The sequence below is a fragment of the Lepidothrix coronata genome, unplaced genomic scaffold, assembly GCF_001604755.1.
Source record: "Lepidothrix coronata isolate B3197 unplaced genomic scaffold, Lepidothrix_coronata-1.0 Scaffold1, whole genome shotgun sequence".
Lineage (NCBI taxonomy): Eukaryota > Metazoa > Chordata > Aves > Passeriformes > Pipridae > Lepidothrix > Lepidothrix coronata.
The window spans coordinates 5239138-5250337 of NW_016690181.1; the positions used below are offsets into that span (position 1 = coordinate 5239138).

At 48.9% G+C, this 11200-nt stretch overlaps 1 protein-coding gene across 2 annotated transcripts in view; it reads left to right on the forward strand.

The window, feature by feature from the left end:
- Positions 1-969: 969 nt before the first annotated feature.
- TP53I11 (tumor protein p53 inducible protein 11) overlaps positions 970-11200 on the forward strand; it is a 25244-nt gene continuing 15013 nt past the window's right edge. The window contains exon 1 of one of the 2 annotated variants that reach the window (XM_017811497.1): positions 970-1039. The gene's annotated coding sequence lies outside the window, so the exon portion shown is untranslated. Of the gene's footprint in view, positions 1040-1224; positions 1336-11200 lie in introns of those variants that run through there. The other variant, XM_017811481.1, reaches the window with a different exon arrangement.

Below are 11200 nucleotides of genomic sequence, written 5' to 3' on the forward strand. Positions count from 1 at the left end.
TTAATATAAAATATTCGGCTTTCTTCCCCCCCTGTTATGTAGCAAAACCAGACACTCAAATGTCCGATATTTCTTCTGAAGAAATGTTCTGTTTCCCAAAGATTCATTACTTGGTCTTTGTGAAATGAGACATTTCAGCCCAGTTCCCAGTGGATGAGCCTTCAGTTTCTCAAAGGACACCCTTGTATTTTTAATGACCTCATCACACTGTACTTTTCAGGATGTGGTTCACTATTAGGGTTTGTCCATGGGGTTAAAGCGAGTTCAAAGGTTCCCACCGATCCCGCCTCTCTGTACTTCTGTCTCCCTTTCCCTCACGCATTCTCCTCTATACCTTCAAACTGGATCCGTGAAACGAGCTCAGTCAAACAAACACATCAGAAACCTCCCTTGGAAAGCCAAGGAGTTGCATCTGGACAGGTACTGAGCTGCCGCCAGCTCCGCTGCCACCCCTCCGTGTGCTAATTGCCCCTGATGTTTGCCGTTAACCTTGCTGTCACTGTCTTTCATTACAATCTCATCTGGTCTAAGCCAACTGCAACATTAAAATGCCGCCACGCCCGATTCGGTCTCCGAGCATCCCTCCAGAGGGACTTGGGTGATGCGAGCCTCGCTCCAGGACAAGCTCTGGCGAGGCTGGCGGTGGGAGCTGGCCCTGCAGCCCTCTGTGCAGACGGAGAGCCAGGCTCTTCCTCGGAACCAACTCACTTGGAAAAAATATGCGTGTTCCCCTGCGCCCACGTTTGTTCCCTTTTGCCTTTCGCAGGGAATTATAAAGCAGTCTCGAAACCACGCACCCGTGACCAGCACGATCGAGGCCCCATTTGTATCGCAAAGAAGGACTGGGATAGGAGCCTTTTGTTGTTCCCAGTTGCGGGCTTATTTCCATGGGTGCCCCCGCCCCTCCTTCCGTCCCAGGAGCCCGGCCCCTGGACGCTGCTCTTTGTTCCCACGCGCCGAGCCGCGGTTACGCGTGGCCCGTGCGCAGCCCACGCATATCCCGCACATAAGGCAGACGGAGCCCCAGCGTACTCCGCAGGTAACCCGAGAGGCGCCCTGCCCGGGCAGCCAGTCGGCCTGAGGTCCGCGTAGCCGGTCCGGGGCCGGGCGGCGGGGCCGCCCCGTCGGGCGGTGGCGGCCGGTCCCGCCCGCCGTGGGCCGGCGCGGGCGGGGCGGGCGGGCGCGGTAAAGGCGGCGCCGCGCGGGGCCGGGCTCAGTCTGGCCGCCTACGGGCTGCGGGCGCCGCCGGCCGCCCCGGCACTGCTCTGCTCATGGGGCAGCCGCGCCGAGCCCTCGGGACCTCCCCGCGCCGCCGCCGGGACCTGCGCTAGGGCGGTGAGTGCGCGTCCCTCCTCGCCGCGGGCTTTCCCCGCCGCCCCACGGAGTCTCGGAGGTCGGGGGCGCGGACCCCGCTGCGGCCGTGCCCCCCGCGGGAAAGCCCGCTGCTGGCATCCGACCCCCTATCCCAGGCGGGCGTCATCGCGGACGGGGGAGGGATGGGTGGACGGACCGATGGACTGACGGGCGGACAGGGGCGGCAGGAGAGGGATCAACCTTTGTGCTGCCTGCGCATGGCTGTGATGGGACGGTCTCTGTCCTGGCCGTGCCTGGTCCGGGTGAGATGGGTGGAGGAGGAGATGGTGGAGCGCTGCATGCTGGTGGGAGAGTGGCAGGTTACCCCGAAGCGTTGGAGGAACAGTAGCCGTGCCGCCCTGCGAGCTGATTCGCAGGCGGTCACTTGACTTTGTGGCGAGGGCTTTCTCCTGGCCATCACTCGACTCAAAGGCTGGGGTCCGATGTCGCTTCTTTCCTGGAAGTGCCCCGTCCTTTTATTCGTGCTCGGGAAGAATCACAGGACACAGTCCCCAAATGAGTACCTCTGGTACCCGAAGGGGAAGGCTGTGTCCTGACCGCTGCATAGGCTAGGAGGTCAGCCTCGATGGCTGAGCAGTGCCTCGGGTTGGGATGAGGGAAGCTGACGCAGCTATACTCCATGGGATGCAGCCTTGTAGGTGTGCCGGGGAGCTCTGGCTGCAAGGAGGGCTTGGCCATAGTAGACGGGGTGGTACTTGGGCTGGGGGAGGGAGGGAGAAGGACAGGATGAGAAAGCTGCGATGCAGGAGAGAGCCGGGACAGACGCCTTCCCATCACAGAGGGGAAGGTGAGGTAAGCTGACTCTCAGCAGGCTCTGCATCCCTGCCTGAGCTCGTACATTCCTGCATGCTGAGATGTCTGCCATGCCACTTGCAGTGTCTGGCTGTCCCAGCTGAGCAGGTGCACTGCTCTGTCTAGAGCAGCAGCAGCTCTTATGCTTTCCAGTTGAGCACAGCTCCAACTGAGCAAACCAGGCTGAGCAAGAAGCAGCACCTTATTCAGTGCCTGTTCCTTGCCTGCCTCAATGCTGCTTGTAGTCCACCGAGCCTTTCCCTTACTGTAGCGATGTCCCTGTCCCTCTTGCAACTGCTGAGAATCAGGGCCAGCAAAGCCCGAGCTGCAAGTGATTAAATGGGTACCGTTTAATCTCCTCTGTCTGCCAAGGCTGGGAGTTATAAATGCCAGCAGCAACCAGTGACACCAACCTTGTTGACATTAGGGCTACCACCAGCACAGCTGAGCCATGAGAAACTACAGCGTATGCAAGAGCAGTGGCTATTCTGGATTTGGCATAAATAACTTGTTCAGTAACTCTATCTGCACTATAGCAGAGTCTGCTGAATAATGACATTCAGGGCCTGTGAAGGAGAAAAGTGATTTTAAAGCAAATAAATAGTGGTTATGCTTTGAGCAGGGGAGTTGCCCCAGGGAGGAAGTTTTCTTAGAAAGGTTTTGGCAAACCCCCCAAATAAACAAGCTCCTAAGACTCAACATGAAGGCACCTCAACTAGCCCTAGCCGTATCTCAACAAGGTTGCATAAATACACCTGATGTTTACACAGTGGCGTGCGAGGGGCACTGTGAACCTGTGGTGTCCTGGTGACCTCAGCAGGGAAGGGCTGGATACTGATGGCAGCTGGGAAAAATAGGACTTGGTTGCTTTAGAATATGTCTCTGCATTCTTGTTCTTTTACTGCAGTGCAGAGTGAGGTCAAGGGAGCTCTTCTCTGGGTAGGTGGTTATCCCAACCGGGAGGCTGAGAAGGTGATGTCTGCCGTACAGTCTCAAGAGCAATTGATCCTTTCTACTTGTGGGTCTGTGGTGAGGTTTTATTGTAGAGATGTGAGCACAAGAGCATCTCTAGAGAGGTACATCAAGGCTTGGGGTGGCCATTGATCTGTGGCTGAATAAACCCCTGCCCTGGAGTTTTCTGTCCATTTGGAGCTGCTTGGAGGCTGGGGCCTGATCCAAAGGAAAATGTTTTTCTATTGTTCTCAATGAGCATCGAGTGCTGAAGCGCGCAGAATGCCTGGAGTACATCTGCAGCTGGTGTTCACTTGTCCTGCAGCTCTCTGAAGGTCAACGTGCTGAACAGTAGGGGCTGGGAGGGATGGTACCACATGCTAGTTACAAGCATCAGTTTGAACTGTTTGGATCGTGAATTGTTCTTTCCTGTGTGTGTGTTTGGTCCTCATCCAGTAAGTATCCAAATTTCTAATGGGAACTGCTACATGCTGTTGGAACACAAAGAATATCTCCCTCTGATGCAGGCTGCCTTCCCAACAGGCTGCCCAGCAGGCTGCACGTTCACCTGGGTGGAGCTGGGGGCTCATCTGTGCATGAAGTGGGGCTGCCTGTCTTCTTAGCGCTATGTTTTTAGTTTCAAGCTTTCCCCTGGCACAGGAAGAAAGCACACGTGAATCAGAAGGATGTTGAGATTATTTATGTTCTGATTCTGGCCTGGTGCCAGAGGGAATGGCTTGGTGACCTTGGCACTATTGGGACATTATTTATAGAAAGTAGATCTTCTGGGTTTTGTATTTTTGACGTAGGAATGTGAAAACAAGTCTTGGCAGGAAAAGACCCAATGCTGGCCCCCAAATATATTGGCACCTTTTCCAGACCAGGAAAAACAACACTTAAGAGGTGACCAGGTGTTCCCTGTTCACATGGCTTTCTTCCTTCCCTTGGAAAATACGGGTTTGGTTCTGTCCTGGAGATCGTAGGCTCGCATGAATTCATTCCATGTTTGAAGAGTTCTTGCTCAAGATAGTAAAAGATGTACACAAAGAAATCCAGCTGTAACCAAAGACACTCTTGTTGGTTTAGACATGAAGGGAAATGACAAATCAATCTCTGGCCTTGGTTTTTTTCTGTTTGTAAAGCTTTGTGTCATCTGCAAGGCTTAATGCATCTCAATGTGTTTCAGTGCCCATCTGTGGTCCTGATTAGTGTGCCTGCCCCTGGATGACAGATTGAGGGGATGAGGCTTGCAGATGCATACGGTCTTACTGGATGGCCTAGCATGCAGTGCTGGCCCCACAGCCCTGCCTCCCAGGGCTCTGGTAAAACCCCAGTGGTGAACTTTCCTTCTGTGTTTCACAATGTGCACAAGTCTCTCATCCTCTTTCTGTGTGGTGGATGTGTGTTCCAGTTAGCTGAGTCTCTAAATGTCTTTCTGTCCCTCTGTATGCAAAATAGCAACTTATTGAGCATCTTTGTGCACTGGTTTTGACAGAGAAATCCTTGCCTAGGGTGCATCTGACTCATCTTTACCAGAACTTGGTTGGACCCTTACCCAGCTCATCTTAGAGGACAAAGCCGAGGACCCAGAGTCTGTAAGAAAGTTCTGGTCCAGATTTATACTGACTGCCGCTGTGGTTGTGGGGAGAGGAGATCTGTCACCAAAACAGAAAAGTGATCAAAACAATTGTAGCTGGATTTAGTGCTACAGGTGAGCAGCTTCTGTTGATGTTGGTGGTCAGAAACCATATGCTCACTTTCTGAACCTGTGGAGCCAAAATCAGAAGCCTGAGCGTAGGAGACTGGTAGCTGGCTCCATTGCTGCAGTTTCCTAGAAGTTTTTGTTAGGGATTTGGATTAACATATTTTAAGTCAAAGGCACTGAAGAGATCATGGGGAGAAAAGCAGTAAAAAATGAATCAGTGGTTCGATAGTCCAGTGTCCTGGGGAGTGGTGTTAGCTGTATGAGTTAATGTAGCGGGAGATGTGCACAGAGGAGTGTCAGATAATACTGGCCATTGCCGACCTGATTATTTATTTGTTTGAAGAGATTCTGTGTTTTAGAGGGAGATCAGTGTATAGTCCCCTTTGCAGCTGCCTGCTGCTGCAAACCAGACAGAAATTTCTCCTTTTCTTATTAAAATCAGGCAGCAGAACTTCAAATGGTCAGCCCAGCAGGGCAGGTGCAGGCAGAGCAGCACACAAAGGCTTGCAGCCCTCATGTTTTTAGCTATATCCTGTCTGGGCTGAGAAAGTAAACAGTTTGGAGCCTGTGTCAGCAGCCAAATAAGAGACCTACAGAGAAAACCCACAAGTCTTCGGGAAGCTCTGTGAGTGACTCAGATGATGTTTTTGTCTGAGTTCATTCAATAACCCATGATGGCAGCAGAAACACTCTGTTGTAGTGGTGCCACCTTATGAGTGAAACACAAACCTCCGGTGTCAGATGTCTGTGGTCATGGAAAGACCTGAGAAGCTCTTCCAGTGGACAGAGGTTAGTTCAGGAATCCCATTGCTGAGCTCCAAAATCATTCTGACCCTTGTTGGGCACTGCAGTTGCTTTCTGGGCTTACAGCTAGGGCGCCGCTGTAGATGGAGATGGCTGTGACAAAGAGCAGGCAGTTTCTTGAGATCAGCCATGATCCTTCCAGATGGCCAAGAAGGTGTCTTTAATTCAGCCTTCCTGGCTGTCTGGCCCTGCCTTGCTATGCATGAAATGCACCCAGCTAGGCAGCAAGCTCACTGCTCCTTGTACAGTGTTGCTGCAAAGCTGTGAGAGATGCATGGGGTGATGGCTTGAGCATAACCTGGATGCAGACACTCTGCCACATTGTCCAGAGCCCTCAAGAAGGATGGTGTTACGGAAAGAGGGCTGTATTGCCAGTCTTAACAGGAGCTCCAGGAAGCAGGCTATTTTCTGAAGAAACAAGGTATTGTAAAGATCCATGGTTTTACATCCCTCTTAGTCTTTCTGTTGGACATTTAATTTTTAGCTGCCTGGCATGCCGTTTGTGTTAAATGTTTGGTGTATTGCAAGTAGGTAGAAATGTGAGTTTTACCTCCTTGCAGAAGGGAGAGGGAAACTCAAAACCTGCAATACTGAGTCCAGGGGAGTGAGGTGGTATTGGCTTTTCACCAACATTTTCTTTGTGGCCTAGGAAAAAAGTTTCTGTAGAAGCTGCTTAACAGCAATAAAGAGCACCTAAACATTGCTCCACAAAAAGTGAAAATCTGCTAGGAGTCAAAGATTACACTGAGCAGGACTGAAGAATTTAGATCATTTGTCTGTGCATTCCCAGGTTGTTTTCATGATAAGTGAGAATAAAATATAGCTGTCTTTAATATCAGCATTGCTGTGGCGTCTCAGTAAGTGCTAGCCATAGATTTGGAGTGCTTCTGAACAGCAGACACCTACAGTGCATCCTCCCACCCTCCTGCCCTATTGTCCTGCCCAGTGCAACCATTTGCTCCTTTGGATGTATGAATGTGTTCTTGCCTTGTCTGGCAAAAACCCAGCTGCTGTACATCATGAGTTCAGCCACTCCGTTCCATGAGCTGTGTAAATGTCCACTGTTCATGGACAAGTAGAATGCATTGAGGGTTAACAGATGGAGGAATAATAAAGCAGATGAGTTTATCCCCTCCACCCAATTTATTCCCTTCATCACATCACCATGCAAATTGAGTTCCTGTCATTGGTGCTTGCAAAGTACATGGGGACAAAGAGACTAGCCTGTAACCCCTAGAGCCACTGCTGCATGGGAATGACATTACAGGTAAGATAATGGGGACACTTCTATGTCATGAGTTCTTCTAAGCAGGAGGTTGTGCTGTACACTTGCTGACAGAGATGTATATATACACACATGCAATAGCAAAGCACCATGTGTGCCTATATACACACAGTGCTGAGGAATGATCCTGATACTACTGGAACTTGTATCCGAGTGTCTCAGACTTAAAGTTGTAGAAAGAAGGGAAGGTCCTACAACAACCCTTGATAGTAGAGATGGGACATCTGGCAATGCTGTGTTTTCCATGGTTACTTGAGACTTGATTTGTCAGCACTGGTGCTGTTACCAATTGGCTTCCTGAATGTCTCTGTTGCCTCCTTGTCCCAGGGTAGAGGAGTGAAACAAAGATAGGGAGAAGGACTAGTCAGTACTATCTTTATCCTTTCTTTCCTAAGACTTCTCTTGCATGTACCAGGCAAGATGGGAGAGAGGTTCTTAACTCTGGGACCTCTCAGTTCTTCTCAGATATCCCCTGTCACCAAGGTTATTCAGTGCTGCATACTAGTGTCCATACCTTTGCCTCCTCTCTGCTATAAAAAGAGAAATCTTGCTTTATTTCCTTAGGCAGATGTGGGTCCTCAGTGGCTGTGACTAATAAGAGCTACTTAGGACATAGCATCTCCATACCCAGCAGAAGAGAAGAACTCCCTTCTTGCATGTGGTTGTCTAGTTTTTTTCTCTAAGTGTGACTCAGTGCTGTGAGATGTGCAAAAAGGATACAGTATTTGCCTAGGGTCAGGTAGTGAAAAGCTGACTGTGAGGATCAAGAGTCTTGTCCATCCATATAAAAGCAATCAAAAACCTAGTCTCTCTCATCATCTACCCTCCTCCCGTGGTGTATGGAAAGAGGTAAACCACTGCAGGAGATGAGGCACCTTGTCCTAAAATAGAAACCTCTGGGGTTTGGCTCACCTTGCCTAATTTCCAGGGCGCCAAAAAGAGGGAGATGAGGAGATGTAGAGGTTCATGCTATAGTTCACACTTCCAAACCCCACTCTCTCCACCCATGAAATGCTTTTATTCTGGGCTGGGGACAGACTGTGTCCATGCTTGATCCTCTCAGTACACATACATTGGCCTTTTGTGGAAGCTGGAGAACCTGTCAGGCATCAGAGACATTGTCTCTTTCAATCTCCTTTATATTAGTTCCTTTTTCTGTTGAAAGCTTTCTAAAGGGTACTTGTGTGCTGAATAGCCATTGCTGATAATGCACATTATGAAATCCAAAAGGAAGGTTGAGATTAAATGTCACGCACTTCACAGTCTGGGAATTCAAAGAGCCTTGTTGATCTGTGCATAATTTAGGGGTTGACAGCTCATGCATAAACAAACATGTGCACATACACATACATTTGTGTGTGTAGAGAGTTTTCCCCTGACTCAGCAACACATAAAAGCAAAGTCAGGTTGGTGTGAGTTCCTGGGGAGTGGGTGTGACATTTGTGAGGAAAGCCTGTGGGTTCTTCAGGACTCTCTGACCTGAGAACTGCACAGACAAATGCAGTTGCTTCTTGGTAGTGTGGTGGGCTTCCTTCCGCCTCCCTTCTCTGTGCAGCTGCAGCTAAGCTGTGGCTGCTTTGATTTTGTGCATAAGGGTTTAATCTGACCAGAAGAATCTTCCAAGAACTTCTGGTGTGTGTGAAGGGAGTATCAGTGTGAAGTTCACCCCAAGGTATCCAAAGTGCTTTTTCCCCACCAGCAGGGAATGAAGATGGACAGAAAAATTTGATGTCATGCTAAGCTGTTGTTACTCAGGCCAGGAAGGGCATTTCTGCCTCTGAAACGTTGTGTGTCATGAACCGAGTGCTGCACTGGTGCAGTGCCTGAGCCGCTGCCTTTGAAATGTTTTACCTGCTGCACGTGAGCCATATGAACTTCTGTGGTAGATTTACTTTTCATGTACTGGGAATACTGAGGCCTCAGAGGTTGAATGACCCAGCCTTGATTTCATGAAGAAGCAGCAGCAGCACTGCCAAACCTATAATCTAATATTTTGGCTTTCAGGCTCCCTACTCAGTATGCTGCTCTGTGGTTCTGTTTCTTAAAACAATTGATTTCACTTCCAAGTGCTCCCTTGCAGGAGAGAGGAATATGTGTGCTCCCCCTCTTTCTGGGGGATGCTGTAGCTCTGGGGGATGCTGCGAGACAGTGCTCCACAGACATGGCCCTGTGCACCATGCACTGCCCAACTAGTGGGAGTTGGGCTAGGAGTTTCTTCTAAGTTGTTTCACCACCACCTTGTGAATTAGCAGATCCTGTGCTAGCTCTGGCAGCAGCTATTTAGAAGTTTTCTTTTAAATCTGTCCTCCTAGCTCCTGTTTGCCCAACATGAGGAATTTTGCATCTAACATTTTTAGCAGCAACCTGTTGCTATAGAAACTGCTAAGGTGTCAGAGGGAGCTTTTTGCCACTTTGGGATGGCTACCAAGTAGTTAAGTATGCATTTTGTTGGGAGGACTTCTCTATCATGTTTTTGCTAAGCAACTTTCCGACCCTGTCTGCATGTCTGGGCTTATTTTGTGTCTAGGGAGCCATGAGGCAGTGATACACCCGGAGTTGTAATTGTGTGTGAATGAGCAGGGCTTAATATTGTTGAATTGTTTAGGGAGGGTATGAGAATGTGTTCCGGAGCTGCAGTGATGGGTCCAAGTGGTGTGTAGGGTGGTAGTCCAGGGCTCAGAGATGACAGGTGAAATCAGTCTCTAGGGCAGTAAATGGTTAACCCAGAAGCAGGAGTCAAGGCTCTCACTGATATCTCCCAGCAAGAAGTCTGGGACAAGCTGCTCCTCTCCCCCTGAGACCAAAATATAGGTGAATACCAGCATACTTGGCTGGTCTGGTGGTCTGAATTCTCTTTACTAACCAGTCAAGAGATCCTCACCGTGCAGCGAGTCCCAAAGTAAGTCCGCACAAATCAACCTGTGTCTTTTATTTATATATTTATATATGCTTAATTTGCTAATCTACAACTTGTTATTATTTATAAATTAAATGTATTTATGTAATTAACAAGCTCTTACAGGATGTGGATGTAATCATGTACTATGGGAAATACTCCATAACATAGGGTTGTTGACAACTCAGCTGTTGGCTAATAGTCACTTGGGCCATTTTGTATCAGGCCTGATTTACAGGGCTTCTGTGTCATAGTAGCAAACTTTATTGCTTGCACAAGAGAGGTGTGAGTCCTGTGAGTGTTTATGTGCCTGGAACTCAGGAAGTATCCTGGCTAGACCAAAAGGCAGTCTCCCTGCTTAATGCAAATTTATTCGTCTGCCCTTTTTTCTCCCCATTGTGTGTGTGCCTAGACTGCACATCTGGTCATATCATGACAGACTATGGAGATGAGAAACCCTTTGTTTTTTATACAAATGGAAGAAAAAATCTGCTGCTGCTGGTGTGTCCTGTAGGAGTTGGTCTTGGGAGGAGGCTGCAAGTTTGCCCATGAAACAGCTTGGGAATCTGCTTTTGGGGGGCTGGAGTGGCACAGCCTCATTTAATCTTCCATTTCATGGTTGTAGACATGTTGGTAGTGTACACAGTACACTACAGTAGTGGCATTGTGCTTGGTAAGTTCCAGGTCTGCAGAACTAATGTTGCTGGAGGTGTAGATCATCATCTTTGGGGAGGGAATCTGTCAAGAATGGCTTTGAAATCACCATTTCAATGACAGTATACAGAGGGCTGTTGTCTTGTGTGTGGCTCAGGGGACTTAGTCTCCCAAACTGCAATTTCTTACAATTTTCTTATGAGTTCTGGAAAGGGACAGAGGTGAAAGGAATTGTTGGAAGTAAAGAGCATTGGCTTTCTGGAGCTTTTATGAAAGGCTCTTGTCAGGTCCTTAGGGGCACAGTGGGAAGAAAATCTGGGGAGGTTTGAGAGTGTTGGGAGAAGAGGTGCAAGAAGCCCCGTTTTACTGTGAAGATGCACTTTTTGGCAGTGTTGTGAGTGAGGAACATGTGTATGGGCTTCTCTGTGGTCCCAGGGTTATTTTTCATAGAGCTCGTCTGAGCCTGTGTCAAGCCTCTGATGTGAGGCAGAGGAGATGAGATGCGGAGATGCATCAGATTTTCTGTAAAACCAACCTTTATTGTCCTGTTTGGTTGAAGGGCTTTCCTAGCTTTTTAAGCTGCTCTTTTTCAGTAGCAAGGGTTAATTTACTTGGTGATTTGTTTTTTTTTTTTTTTGTGAGGGGAATTGTGTGTTTTTCTGTTTGTGCATATGGGCTTTTGCTTCTAATGTTTCCCTGTAGAAATCATCTGCAGGACAGATGGCCTGCTAAGCTTCTG